Here is a 16,648-nt window from a genome sequence, read left to right as displayed (position 1 = left end):
CTCACATTTGCTAAACTTCGCATACAATTGCTTATCACGTAAAGTCTATTGTACTTTTCTCAGATGCTCGGCATGTTTAGATTCATCACACAAATAAATCAATATGTCATCAATGAACACGACAACAAATCAATCTAAATACGGTCTGAAAATTCTGTTCATCAAATCCATAAAGATAGCAGATGCATTAGTTAATCTGAAAGGCATAACTAAAGATTCATAGTGGTTGTGCCTCATTCTAAATGCAGTTTTCAAAATGTCAGAGTCTTTTACTCGCAACTAATAATAGCCTGATCTCAAATCTATCTTCAAAAACACGATAGCTCCTTTCAACTGATCAAACAAATCATCAATTCGAGGCAGAGGGTATTTATTCTTGATAGTCACTTTGTTCAACTGACGATAATCGATGCACATTCTTATTGTACCATTTTTCTTTTTCACAAACAGAACAAGAGCACCCCAATGTGAGAAACTTGACCTTGCGAATCCTCTATCTATCAACTCTTGCAACTGAGATTTTAACTATTTTAACTCGGTCGGAGCCATTCTATACAAAGCTATCGAAATCGGAGTAGTTCTCGGTACTAACTCAATACCAAATTCAACTTCTCGAATCAGAGGTAATCCCGGAAGTTCTTCAGGAAACACATCAGGAAATTCACAGACAACAGGCACTGATTCCACTCTCTTTTCAGTTATTTTTTAATCAACCACATATGCAAAGTAGGTTTCACAACCCTTTCTCATTATATCAGAGCTTTTATCAAAGACATCACATCCGGTAATCCATTCAAATCACTAGATTCAATTCAGACTATTTCATCATTCTTGCCTCTCAAATCAATAGTTTTTCGTTTGCAATTCACAACAGCATCGTGCAAAGTTAACCAATCCATACCTAAAATTATATCAAACTCATCAAAAGGTAATAACATCAGATGGACCGGAAAACAAATGTCTCGAAACATTAACAGACAATTCTTGCAGACTTTGTCAACTAAAACACTTTTTCCTAGGAGGTTCGATACTCTAATCACAAATTCAGTAGACTCTACTGGCAAAGTCTTACTAGAGACTAATTTCATGCATATATGCATTAATCTAGGATCTATCAATGCAATCACAAAAGTATCATAGAGAGTTAAAGTACCAGTTATAACATCTGGAGACGAAAGTTCCTCACGAGCTCGAATGGCATAGGCTTTGGTAGGTGCGCGAGCCTCGGATCAAACAACAGTGTTTTTAGTCCCTCTTTGACTACCACTCATATTTCTCGTATTTCTAGGAGGTCTACCTCTAGCTGAACTGTTACTCGGTCTCGTATTTTGCATAATTTCTTGTTCAACAGACTCGGGACAATCATGAATAAAGTGATCTAATAATCCACACTTGAAACAAGCCCGATCATACATTCTACAATTACCATGACGTCTTTTACCATAGTGTTTCCACTCAGGTTGATCAGATCGAACATTTCTAACACTAGCAATAGAAGTAGTTGGAGCTTTGAAGCTCGAATGTAATCTAGCATGATCTCTACCCGAATGTCCCACATCAGCCTTTGAATGGCTAAAATCATCTCGGAACTTCTTTGACACAGGCTGAAATGATTTACTTGCAGATCTCTTTCTCACATCTCTAGCTTTTGAATCAGCTTTTCTTTTCTCTTTCCCGAGCTCTTCGGCTTTACATGCTCACTCAACAAGCATAACAAACTCTTTGATTTCTAAAACCCAACTAATAATTTGATGTCTTCATTCAAGCCATCCTCGAATCTTTTGCACATAATTGCTTCAGTCGAAACACATTCTCTTGCATACTGGCTCGTCTCACAAATTCTTGCTCGTATTCTGTAACAGACATACGGCCTTATTTCAAATCAAGAACTCCTTACATTTCCGGTCGATAAATCCCTGACTGATGTATTTCTTTCAGAACTCAGCTTGGAAGAAATCCTAGGTGAGTCGCTCTCTCAGAACCACCGATATCAATGTCTTCCACCAGTGATATGTCGTATCTCTCAAAAGTGAAATGGCACATTTTATGCATTAATCTGAAGTCAAAGACAATTCATCAAACACTCGTATTGTATTTTCTAACTAGAACTCGACTCTTTTAGCATCACCATTAGTTTGAGCACGAAATTCTTCAGCTCCATACTTTCTCATCTTATCAACCGGAGGCTTATTTAACTAAATCAGATTCGTTTGTGGCATGACAGGAATTTACGAAGGATTAGTCGAGGTTGGGTGTTGTTGAACAGCCAGATTAATTCGAATATATTGGGTGAACCAATCATTCATCATCTGATAAAAGGCTTGTCTTGCCTCTCCATCATGGGTACTCGTAGCCGTTCTAGAGTCGAATGGCGCTGTCCCTTGTGCGAGAGTAGGCGCATTACTCTCAACATCTTCAACTATAGCTGTTCGGGATCCATTTGCTATATAAAAACACATTTTCATTGTCAGGATCCATCACACTATCGCAGTTCATAAATATGGCATGTATAGCTAGACTCACATACGCTACGTTAGTCTTAGAATCGACTAAATCGTAGCTCTGATACCAATCAAATGTAACACCCCTAACCCGTATACATCGCTGAACTAAGGTTAAAGGCGTTACCAGAAAAATTGAAACATTTACGAACAATTCATATACATCATTATCAATCATACTCAAACATTACCATAGAGTCCCTTATTTAGGTCATCGAGACCTTAAACATGCATTAGAAAGGGATTGGGATTAAACTGAGCTCATACAAAATTTTTCAAAACTTAAACATTTTTTTCAAAGTTGTACAGGTCACATACCCGTGTGAACAGGCCATGTGCCTCACACGGCTTTAGACACGCCCGTGTGTGTAGGCCATGTCAAAACAGGGCATATATACTGACTTATCCACATAGCCACAAGACACGCCCGTATGCCAGGCCATGTGAAAATTAGGGAAGCTACTGACTTGGGTCACACGGCTGACCACACGCCCGTATGTTTAGCCCATGGTCGAAACTGACTTGGCCACACGGCCTAGCACACTCTTATGTGTACGACCTTGTGGTCCATCCAGGCTCATTTCGAAATGGCCCTCGAGCAACACGGTTGAGACACATGTCCGTGTCCCTACCCGTGTGGGCAAAAATAGGCCATTTACAAGGCCAATCTGCTACCTTTTTAAGGGTCCTCCCTACAGGCATCAAAACCACATCATTTTATACCAAATTCTCAATCATTTCTCAACCAAAACATATACCATTCATGCCATAAAATTATTCATCAATTTCATACTCAATATATAAATCGAAACATACCCAAACCCTAGGCAAAAATCATACCAAAACATAGGTTTCATAATCTCTAATCACATAATCAAATCTCATGCCAAATTCTTACCAAATTCCATAATAGGCACATATCAAAACTTACCAAATTGACCAATTCTTTTGGCCATTCAAGAACATATCATAAAGACAACATTGCATCACATAATTCATACCAAAAACTCATTCATATTCATTACCAAAACCAAGCCAAATCACATGGCTAGATATGCACATTGCCAAAACATATACAATTACTTCTAGCCTATACATGCCATACTTCAATGTACACATTTTCAAAAGGTACCAAAATGAAGTTTGATAGTGTGGTGATAATTCTCGATAATCCCCGAGCTCCCGGTAGCTACGATATCTATAAAAGAGATGAAAGACACACAAAGTAAGCTTTCAAAAGCTTAGTAAGCCATATACAAATAAACTTAACAATATAAACATATAAGCATCATAATATCCATATACTCCTTATCCAAATGCTATCATATACCACATAGTTCAAATACATTTCATATATTCCCCATTCATTTGCACATATAACATATTTTCTCATACTTTTGTCACATATAATCACTTGATCACAAAGATACATATACTTACCTTTCAACATAAAATGTGATACTCAATTTCAAACGTACCTGAATCGGTTACACATTTCATATAATCATTCGTGTCTCGGAATGCTCGTTGTACCATTCGAAATCATAAGGATACACAGATAGCTCGGAAAGCTCATACAATGCCAACATCTTAGACGTGGTCTTACATGTAATCAAATATTGATGCCACTGTCCCAAACAGGGTCTTAGACGAAATCAAATATGATGCCAATGTCCCTAATCGCATGATTTCTTGATAGGTTTTAAATATTTATAATTACTCGTTCTTGAACTAACTATTAGTGCGATGTAGGCAAGTGTACCTATCGAACAGTAGTATAGTTTTAGCAAGATCGGATTGTAAAACCCGAAGGAACTAAAAGTACTAGTAATGACTGTCTTTTTATTATCTAGCCTAAGAGTAAAGAGGTTTTGTTTTAATTAACTAATTATCTAAACTAAGAACTCACAAAGAAAATAATTAGGGAATTGCTTTTGGGGAAAATTGATTGACTTAAGACAATACCTAAGGAAAAATCCACCTAGACTTTATTTGTTATTCTGGCTCCGAATCGGACGATTTATTCATTCAAATTGTTCCGTAGAGATCCCTAAGTTATGTAATTATCCCTATTCAAGACTAATAACATCTAATCCCTAGATTGAATAACCGAGACTTTTCTCTAATTAACACTCTAGGGTTGCATTAACTCGATCTATGGATTCTTTTATTAGGTTTCACCCTAATCCGGCAAAATCTTGTCACCCTATGTCTAGGCGCGCAATCAACTCCGCTTAATTATGACAAATGTACTCTTAGATAGGGTCTATTCCTCCTCTGAATAAGAGCTTGTCTTGAATCAGTATCCTGAGATATCAAAACAAGAATTAAGAACACATAAATAAGAACAAGTTAAATATTTATCATACGTTTCAGAAAATAATAACAAGATTCGTCTTAGGTTTCATTCCCCTTAGGTATTTAGGGGTTTTAGTTCATAACTAAATAAGAAAGCATCTCAGAAGAATAAAGAATACAAAACATAAAGAAAACCCAAAACTCCTGAAGGGAAATTGAGGAGAGATCTTCAGTCTTGATGATGAATCCAGCTTCTAAGATGGATCAATCGGCTTCCTTGGAGTAATTCCTTACTCCCTATTCTTCGTCCCCTCTTCTTCCTTCTCTAGGGTGTATTTATAGGCTTTGGAATGCCTAAAAGCCCTCAAAATTAGCCTTTTCTGAATTGGACTCAACTTGGGCTCGGCAGGGACACTCCCGTGGCACACGCCTGTGTTTGATTACTTTAGGCCGTGTTCGAGCCTACCAAATTGACACAGCCGTGTGGTCTGCTCGTGGTGAGGAGGTCCAGGCCGTGTTGATTTCGTACTTTTTCCAATTTTCTCCGTTTTTGGCCCGTTTCTAGTTCCTTTCGCTCTCCTATGCTCTCCTAAGTATAAAACATGAAATTAAAGCATTAGGAGCATTGAATTCACCAATTCTAATGGGAAATCATCCATAAAATGCATTAAACGTGGGGTAAAAATATGTATAATTTACGATTTATCAGTCCCAAACATGGTCTTACACGTAAATCATAAGTCGATGCCAACGTCCCAGATGTGGTCTTACACGATAACACATATCGGATCCTATGTCATGACATATGTATCCTAACTATTCCTATGGGTCATACAGGGCTTTTCGGACGTTGTCACATTATCGAAGATTTCTCAGATAACACTTATTGAGCTCTAATATTCATTCATCACAATTCAATACCATATAAGCAATAATAATTCAATTCAAACATATTTATTTGTATATTGACTTACCTCGTACAGATTCAGGCGAACGGAGTCGAGTACTCGACGACTTTCGACTTTCCCCGATCTAAATCTGTTTTCTTTAGTTCTTGATCTAAACACATTCAAATTTAACCCTTTTATTCACCAAATCATTCAATTCAATACACAAACACACATTTAGAAAATTTTACAAATTAGCCCTCACATTTTCACATTTTGACACTTTAGTCCCTAATTCACAAAATCACAAAATACACAAAATTTCTTACACATATACTTAGCAGAATTTTCATAGTATTCATATAAGTTCATATATTTCATTTATTTCTCATTTTAGTCCCTTAATTTACAAATTTCACAATCTAGCCCAAATTACTCAAATTCATCAAAAATTCAAAAACAAAACTTAGTAATCTAACACATATATTTAATTTACCATCATCAACTTCATAAAGCTCACATTATCAACAATGGAATAACTCAAAATCATTAAAAAAAAATCAGAAATTAGGGCATGGGCTTGATAGATTACTAAGCAACAATTATAAAAATGTAAAAATTATCAAAAACTTATCAAAACACATACCTCAATCAAACAAAACCATAGTCGAAACCCTAAGCTTGAATTGCTTTCTTTTTCTTTGATGAATCGGCAATATAAGTGTTAATGGCCTTAATTTATGCTTTGTTTTATTAATATTAACTTAAATTACTAAATACCAATTTTGCCCTTTATTAATAACATTATAAAATCACATATATTTAAGGCTTTTAATGTCCACTCATATTTTCAATGTTCAAATAACAACATAAGGACCTCTCAATTATAAAGACATAGCAAATAGGCACTTTAGCAAATAAAACACATCTTCTACATTTTTGGCGATTAGGTCCTTTTTCAAAATTAAGCACACAAATTATCAAATTTTCATACGAAACTTTCACACGTCAACTCACATATTATAAGCATGAAAAATAATATTAAAATATTTTTTACTTCAATTTGTGGTCCCAAAACTAGTATTCCGACTAGGGTCTAAACCGAACTGTTACAATTTTTGGCTATATATGCCTTCAACAAGTTTTCTAAGTCATTGGAAGATTCAGCTTGAGTTTTCTTCTGAACTTGTTGAGTAAAAACAGGTGGTTGGGTCAGTCTAGGTTGGGCATAATTGTTATTGGGTCCAACCCCTTAGTTACTCCAAGAGAAATTAGGGTGGTTTTGCCAAGATGGGTTATAGAAATTAGATTGCAGTCCTTGCCTTCCTCGATCCTGGTTCTGATTACCTATGTAATACATGGATTCTAGGTTTGATGGATATTCTTCAAACAAATGTCCTTCCCCACAATAAACATAAGTTATATTTTCAAATTAATTGGGTGGTTGTGCTGTAACACTATTAAACCCATTAATGGAAAAAAATTTAAGCATCGATGATATTGAGGATACTTGAGATGCAAGTGAAGTGAGAGCGTCCACTTCATATACTCCAGTGACACATCTTCCCGAGACTAATTGATTGGTCGGCCATTGATAATTGTTGCTGGCAATCCTCTCAATGATTTCATAAGCCTCGTTATAAGACTTAAAAAGGAGAGCACCATTAGTAGAAGCATCCACTACCATCCTCGTATGGGCATTTAGATCGTTATAAAATGTCTCTAATTGGATGCAATGAGGGATTCTATAATGAGGGTATCTTCGTAATAGTTCTTTAAACCTTTCCCACAGCTCACACAAGGACTCTTCATCCATTTGTTGAAAGGTAGTAACCTCGTTCATAAACTTAACATTCCTGCTAGGTGAGAAGTACTTCACAAGAAATCTTTCTGCTAACTCTTTCCATGTAGAAATGGAATTCAATGGTAATGAGTTCAACTAGGCTCAAGCTCTGTCCCTTAGTGTAATAGTTTGGTTTAGACCCTAGTCGAAATAGTGGTTTTGGGACCACAAATTTAAGTCAAAAAACATTTAAATATTATTTTTGGGCTTATAATATGTGAATTAGCATGTGTGAAAGTTTCGTATGAAAATTTAATCGTTTGTATGCTCAATTTGATAAAAGGACCTAATCGCTTAAATTGTAAAAGTGGCCTTCTATTTGTTAAAGTGCTTATTTGATGTGTCTTATTAAATGTGAAGTCCTTAAGATGAAAATAGACCATTAGCTTAATGGATGGACATAAATGGTCATATTTTTGATGATTAAATGTTTTTATATCAAAGGGTAAAATTGGTATTTAGTTATTAAAGTTATTATTAATAAAACAAAACATAATTTTAGTCATATATTCACCCATGCTTGCTGAAAATCAAAGAAATAAGAAAGAAAAAGATTGAGTTAGGGATCGGCTAGGAAATTTGAGAATTACGATATGTGTTTTAGTTTGTTTTTGATAATTTCTACGTTTTTGTAATCGTTGCTTAGTAATCTATCAAGCCTATGCTTTAATTTTTGATTTTGTTGATGATTTTGAGTGGAGCCATTGATGAAACTATGAGTTTTATGAAGTTTGATATTAGTAAATGGAAGATATGCGGTAGATTACTAAGTTTTCTCTTTGAATTTTTGATGAATTTGAGTAATTTGGACTAAATTGTGAAATTTGTAAATTGAGGGACTAAAATGTGAAATAAATGAAGTATGTGGACTTGTATGAGTGCTATGAATATTTGGATAAGCATAAGTATATGCAAAGTTTTGTGATTAGGGCTAAATTATCAAAATATGAAAATATAAGGGCTAATTTGTAAAATGCCCTAAAGTGTGTTTGTGGATTGATTTGAATGATTTGGTGAATAAAAGAGTTAAATTTGAATTTATATAGATCAAGAATTAAAGAAAACAGATTTAGATTGGAGAAAGTTGAAAGTCGTCGAGTAGCCGATTCCGTCTATCCAAATTTGTATGAGGTAAGTCTATATACAAATAAATGTGTTATGAATTGAATTACTATCGATTATATGCTATTGAACTATGATGAATGAATATATGAGTTGAGAAAAATGAGACATTCGAGAAAGTATCAACAAAGTTCCGATGTCCGAAAAGCCCCGTATGAACCTTAGGAATAGTTATGATACATATGTCATGCCATAGGATCCGATATGTGTTATCATGTAAGACCACGTCTGGGACGTTGGCATCAACTTATGATTTACGTGTAAGACCATGTCTGGGACATCAGCATCATATTTGATTTCGTGTAAGACCCTGTCTGGGATAGTGGCATTGATATTTGATTACATGTAAGACCACGTCTGGGACTTTGGCATTGTACGAGCTTTCCAAGCTATCCACGTATCCTTATGATTCTGAACGGTTCAACAGACATTTTGAGAAATGAATGATTATATATGATGTGTATCCGATTCGGGTACGTTTGAAATGTATACTATGTTTGAGAATAAAAGGTAAGTATAAGTACAAGCGATGATATATGTGTTATAAATATGAGAAAATATGCTATATATACAAATGAATTGGGAATATGTTAAATGTATACGAACTATGTGGTTTAAGATAGTATTTGGCCATGGAATATATGTAATTTGATGATATTTTCATGTTTTGAATGTTAAGTTATTTGTATATGGCTTACTAAACTTTTGAAAGTTACTTTGGGTGTGTTTGCATTGTTTTTTAGATATCGCACCTATCGGGAGCTCGGGGATCATCAATGATCATCACCACACTATCAAACTCTATTTTGGTACATTTTGAATGTCTAAATATTGGAGTATGGCATGTATAAGCTAGAGGCAGTTGAACATGTTTTGTGAAGTGTAAATTTAGCTATGTGATATGGCTTAATTATGGTTGAACTTATGGTTTGATTTTGGTATATGATATGTGATGCAAATTATGCTTATGTGATGTGTTTATGAATGACCAAATGAAATGGTCAATTTTGGTAAGTTTTGGTATGTGCATATTTGAGAAATTGGTAAGTTTATAGCATGTGATTGAATGAAGTAAAAATGAGGTTATGAAACAAATGTTTAGATATGATTTTGTCTTATGTTTTGGCATAATTTGATATGACAATTAAGTATGAAATTGGTTGATAATGTTATGGCATGATTTGGATGTGAAATGGTTAAGAATTTGGTATAAAATGTTGTGGTTTTGATGTTTTTAGGGAGGACTCTTAATGGATGGCAAATTGGCCTTGTAAATGGCCTATTTTTGCCCACACGGGCAGAGACACGGGCATGTGTCTCAGCCGTGTTTCTCGAGGGCCATTTTGAAATGAGCCTGGGCAAACTACACGGTCGCACACACAAGCGTGTGCTAGGCCGTGTGGCCAAGTCAGTTTTGACCACGGGTTAGACACATGGACGTGTGATCAGCCGTGTGGCCAGCCGTGTGGCCAAGTTAGTAGCCTCCCTAATTTTCACACAGCCTGGCACATGAGCGTGTCTAATGCCGTGTAAGGCACACGGCCTGTTCACACAGGCGTGTCACCTCTGTAACTTTGAAAAATGTTTAAGTTTAGAAAAATTGTATATGAGCTTGGTTTAGTCCTAACCCCTTTCTAATGCATGTTTAAGGTATCGACGACCTATATAAGGGACTCTATTGTGATGTTTGATTATGATTTTGGATGAAGTTTATGAATTGCTCATTAAATGTTTTGATTTTTCCTATAACGCCTTTAATCCTAGTCCAGCGACAGATACGGGTTAGGCGTGTTACACTTAGTGAATATGGGAACAACTTAAATCGTAATGCATCTTCGGGTACTCCAGCTAACTTGAAAGAATCGATCACCTCCATAAACAATCTTAAGTGAAGGTGAGGATCTTTAGTAGGTATTCCACTGAATTGGCCCACTGTCTGAAGAATCTGGAACATAATCCACTTCAGCTCAAATTATTATGCCTCAATTTCGGGTCTCCTAATACCCAAATTAAAACAATGAAACACTGGCACGACATGCTGTCTTAGAGCTGTATCCTTATCATCAACAATAAGGATAGGATTTTGAGCAGCGTTTGTTCTGTTTCCTTAATTCGAATTTTTGTAGTTCATCTCTTTGGTCATTCTTTGAGTTGCTTGTCTTCTTCTTTGTCAAAAAGTTTTTTCAATCTCAGGGTCAACGGGGAGTGAATTGATAATATGATCAATACTCATAAACACCTGAAACAAACACAAAAAAATTAATTAAGTTAAAGTTGAACAGAAAAATAAACCAAAATGCAAAATTAACAAATTCACAAAATAATGACTTTTAAAACATTCCTCTGCAACGGCGCCAAATACTTGGAATGATGGAAATGTGGAAATGTACACAATTGTATCAAGTAACAAATTACAAATTACCAAGTTGCCGTGAATTTATTCATAACAACATGAACATTATTTTAATAATATTAAGTTAAGAAATGTAATTGATCTAACACAATTATGTCATCTTGATTAAAACCATCTTTTGAAATCGTGCATTGAAACTTTTATTTTTATTTTTATTTTATTTTACTTACTTAAATTTTAGTTTTTAATCACTTCCTCAAAATCAAAATATTTTTAATCACCAAAGTGTTTGATTTTCATTTCATAAATATTTTTCTTTCACAATCTTTGTGGGTATGATAACTTGACATTTACTTGTCACTTTATTACTTGATACAATTGTCTACACTTGCACATTTCCATCATTCTAGCTACATCAACAGGTCGTTCATAGGACGAGCGAACCACCATCGGCGCTGGTGGACCATCATAGTTCTGATTGAAGTGATAAAAGCACCTTTGCACCAGGTGACCAAAACGGCCACAGATCTGGCACTGTACATGACCCTGAAACCTCACCCACGACCACCATGCGAGGAACAAACAGTTCTTGAAGAGTTCACCATTGCCAATCCAGAAAAAGGTGCTTTAAGGAGATTTGAATGGTAGGGTGTCTCCAACACCATGTGTCGTTGCCGGCTTTCAAATTCAAGGAGAATGTTCAGTAACCTTCTCATTGGAAGCAGCTCGGAGGAGAAAGATGCAAGAGTAATGACTGCATCATAATCCGAACATAACCCGCAAAATGATGTCCACCCTCTTAGGCTCCAAGATCTGATAACCTGAAGCTTCAATCAAAGCATAGGTATTTTGAATTTTATCAGTGTATTATTTAATGGTTAGGGTACCTTTCTTGATGGAATGTAAATCATGTTTGATGTGAGACAACTTGGCACCAATTATGGCGGCAAATTGACGATTAGCAATGGTCCACACATCAGAAGAGGTTTGCACATAAGTGAAACATAAGAGTAAAGGGCCGTCAATTGTGGATAGCAACGACGCAATGAGCTTATCTTGTTGATGAAACACTAAGGCTTCAGGATTCAACACCATCTGGCCGTCTTGAGTTGACACAAAACGAGGTAGAGATGAAAAAGATCCATCGACAAAATCGGTAAGTTCATATTCTTCTAGGATGAACTAATGTGTTGGCTACCACTGGATGAAATTATTTTCATCAAGCTTAACAGTATTATGTTTAGGAAAACATTGCACTAAACGAATCTTACCATATTCAGAATGAACCGAAGGTGCCAGATCATGCATAGGTAGAGGATTGGTATTAGTGGCAGAGAAAAATTTTGTGGACTGAGCCATGAGAATGTAGCAAGAATACACAACTAGGATCTAGGCGAATGATACCATGAAAGTGAATGGAATAATATGAAAAAACTAAAACTGGTAAAATGAATATTTTTACATTTTAAACTCGAGTGCATATTTCATACCTTTGATTGTTGTTAATATACATATTTTTACTAAGCTATAGAACTCAACTACTAATTGAATGTTAACAACCTACTAACAATCTGAACAACCTAACTAACTTACAACTTCTTGATACACTCTAACACAGAGAGGCAACCTAGTGTCCTTTCAGTTTAAAAGATGCTACAAATGCTATCACATTGACATAAATTCTCCATATCCATGTAACTATAAATTCTACCCAAAACATTTCATGTGTCACGGGCCGAGACTTTAGCTCCAATTATATGTCACATACTAGCTTAGGTTTAGTTCCAATGACTATAATCTTAAGTCAACCTTCGATCCTTACTTGGGAGAGGCATTGGTACATTTGACCTAGACAAGCACTTAGAAAGCACAAGAGAAATATGGGAGAATGAGGAAGTACCTTTATTACTCTCAAAGTTAACCTATACTAAATAAAGGAAGAGAGCCTTATATAGGCAAGCCTCTTTGGATCTAACAGTTACAATACATCTTAATGGATGGCCTAGATCTATCATCTAAAGCTTTCTCAACTACCTTGTTAAATGTTTTACAAGTGTAGAGAGTTCTAAAGCTTCTGGAAAATTCTACAAGGATTCAGTCCCTTCTTCAAACTTCTAGTGTCTTCTAGGGAACTTCAACAACCTCTTGACTTGAGTTTCTCATGCTCGCATCGTTTCAAACTTGATCTTGTAACGTCCCAAAATTGGCATAGACGTTATAACCGAATTTGGAAGGTTATTTTGATATGTTGAAATTTTGGTTATTTATTTTCCTAAAACGTCTCTCATTACGAAATCAAAATTCGAGGATTTATAAAAACTCGCCAAAACTTCTTGGTAGGAGAATTTATCATCCTTAAAAAGTTTATGTGAAATTATTAATTGTTTACTTACAAAACCCAATTTTGTAAAATCATAACACTTAATACACTTACTTTGTAAAACTCTTAATTCTGAATAAAACTTTGTAGCAGGAAAATTCTTAGCTTGTTTAATTTTGGAAACCAAGCATTGGGTTTTAATTGACATAAATCATGCAGAAGCCTTAACTAAATAACAAAAACCACTACAAAAACCTGAAACCAAAATTAAATTTGAAAATTAGTCCAAAAATCAAAAGTCCCGAAATTTTAATTATTAGTAATTCAAACCGTCATATGCAAGAAAACCAATCCGAGTTCCCAAACGCTGCACAATCCTAATTCTATTGATTACCTAAAATAGTAACTTGAAAGGGGTGAGCCATAAAGCTCAGTGTATAACTAAACTCAAATAGAAACATAAATAACATAATAAACATATCAAAACATTGCAAAGAATCAAATCAAATCAAATTCAAATGGAAAAATTGTGCATGCATGATTATGACAATGCATTATTTTCGAAAAATAAAATATAGATTTTTCAGAAAACTTCCTACCTAACTTTGCTACACACCAAATTAGAGTCCCCAAAACTCATCCTTCCAAAAACACACCAACAAAATTGTAGACAATGCCACCAGAGTTGCGATTAAACTACCATATCAGATATACATAGTTGAGCCACTATATTTGCAGTCAAACTGCTATAATAGATATGTGGTTAAACCGCCAGATAGTGCATATCATTAAACTGTCAAAACTTCCTCCTTTCCAAATTATCCCAACCCCATGCAATAAGACATGACATGAAAATACAGAATCAAAACAGTAAGTATGTTGAACATACATTCGTTTTTTTAACAGAAACCAGTAAGTATGTGATTTCATGCTTTACAAAACAAATATATCAGGTTTTAATAATTACGAATCATTTTAATCAGAATGATCATAATGTCACATTCTATGAGAATTGAACAAAATATAACATATCAATAATTGTATATACTTAACCAATTAGAAACATGTCAATGATGTTCATTAATTTACATATCAGAATCACATTGTATAAGGCAACATACCTCTAAAATTTTGCAATCATATCAGGACAACAGTTTTCCATTAACATACATCATACATATCACTTTTTAAACCTACAGAATCATTGACCTCGCACTTCAAAACACGATCCTAACTAAAATTTGCTGAAAATGGGTCCACACGACCCAACTAGCCCAGTCCATGTGCCCCATACGACCTACTTAACCCAGCTTGTGTGGCCTACATGATCGTATGGCATCAACAATGAATTTTTGGCACCACGTCATTCGCTATTTTTCAAGATTATTGTTACACACCTTATTTTTTTTCTAGAAAATGATGATACGACACACTTCTAGACCCTAAAAATAACATTTAAAAAGACTAATTAGCAACAATATGCAAAAAAATCCAAACACTATATCTACCACACACACTAAACATTCGGCCTTAGTCCCAAAAATCAGCCCGTTACAAACATTTGGTCACTTACCCCTATTGAAGCAATAGATCCTAATGCTCACTAATCGCCAGAGGAATATTCGCCACTTGATCTTCACGTAATTAAAACTGAAATCTCTTAGTTTAAAACTCACACATTAACCCAAATATTTTCTCACCTTTTCTGAAAAAGAGAAAAGAGTAACTAAACAATATATTTACAAGAATACAGTATCACTTACCTAAACGAGAACAAACTAACTACAATTGAATCCAAAAGGGGCAACGACTCTAGGTCAAAACATCAGAGTGGCAACAAGAAAATAAGAAGGACGACAATGAAGAACAAGGGCTGTTAATCATGCAAAATAGGAAAAAAAAAAGACAAAAGAAAAGGGACGAAGTAGAGAGGAGAAAATGACAGAAAAAATTTTAGTAGAAAACAATAAAAATAGAAAAGAACAAAAAATGGGGAAGTTAGAAGAGAGGAAAGTCCAAGTGAGGGAGAAATTTTAGGGGATATTTTGGGATAATTTACAAAAAGAAAATTACCCATATCCCATTAAATCCCCTAACTAACTTCCATCAGATAAATAAAAATATTTCCACTTTACACACACACAGGATTCAAACACAAGATGTCTGGGTAAGCTAAAGCCTTACTACTGAACCAACAAGCTTATTTTTGTTAACAAATTAACAAAAATTAAAGATAATAGATAAGCTAGATGTTCTAAATCAATGGTTGGGAGAAAAATTAATAAAGATTCAAGGGAAGGGATTTGAACACAAGAACTCTCACACACAACTACTACACTTAACCTCTGAACCAGATCAATTCACTTAACATGATTCCTACAACAATTATTCTAAAACAAGGTGTAACCCCTTTTGGTTTAACAACCTAATTTCTACTAAACTATTTTTTAGGATGTGACAGATTTAATGCTTCAAGAAGCTTTGCTCATGGGCAGATTGACATTCGACCCACTCAATTTAGCAATACCCTTGTTGCTAGAGGAGTTTTATGCTCAATCCTTCGATCAACGCCTTTTATGTGAACGACTCCTTTGGGACCTCAACTCTAAGTTTTCTACCCTTACCTTTTGTTAACTATCACTTCTTTTAAAACAATCACTCTTGGTTCCTTTACTTCAATTTCCCTGACGCTATACCCACTCCTTTCATTGCACTCTTATATTGGAGGGGTCTGGCTATCACGCCCAAATTTTTTTTTGTATTCTCTATGAGACTATTTTGATAATTTTATCCATATATTCTATGAGAAATTTCATTTTTAGTTGATTTAACTATTTTGAATTAGTGGAAAGTCATCAAATATGATAATAAGCCATTTTTAAAGTTTTGGGCTTGATCGTGTAAAAACTGATATTAGAGGAAAAATTAAGTTTGGTCATTTGGGATCTAAAGATGAATAAATATTCATGTTGGGAAAATGTATGGTGATGAAATGATTTTTGGATTTTCAAATGAATAGATTTGGCCTTTGAAGTTAAGTTTAACTATATGTTTCTTTTACCCTTTGACCATTTGACCACCCTTGTATTTTTAACCATAATAAAACATCAAAAAGGGGAACAAGAACCGTTAAAACTCAGTATATCAGTCAATCATAGTAGGGGAACAAGAAAAAATAAACTGATTGAAAGACTAATATGTTTTCTATAAAGTCCAATTAAGGAGATACATTGTCTTGGGTATTGGAGTAGATGACTCCTAGAAAATAAAGACATAGATGTGATTGATTAGACTGACATAAATGTGAATGATTAGACTGATAGT

The 16,648-nt window shown here is 34.8% G+C and overlaps 1 non-coding gene across 1 annotated transcript; it reads left to right on the top strand.

Moving 5' to 3' along the window:
• The first annotated feature begins 7,428 nt into the window (after window positions 1–7,428).
• Window positions 7,429–7,535, top strand: LOC128293595 (small nucleolar RNA R71). The gene has a single exon (XR_008283776.1). It is a non-coding gene; the product is annotated as a small nucleolar RNA R71 (small nucleolar RNA).
• Window positions 7,536–16,648: the final 9,113 nt, after the last annotated feature.

The sequence above is a fragment of the Gossypium arboreum genome, chromosome 5 (assembly GCF_025698485.1).
Source record: "Gossypium arboreum isolate Shixiya-1 chromosome 5, ASM2569848v2, whole genome shotgun sequence".
Taxonomy (NCBI): Eukaryota; Viridiplantae; Streptophyta; class Magnoliopsida; order Malvales; family Malvaceae; genus Gossypium; species Gossypium arboreum.
This window is presented reverse-complemented; position numbering and strand designations above follow the sequence as displayed.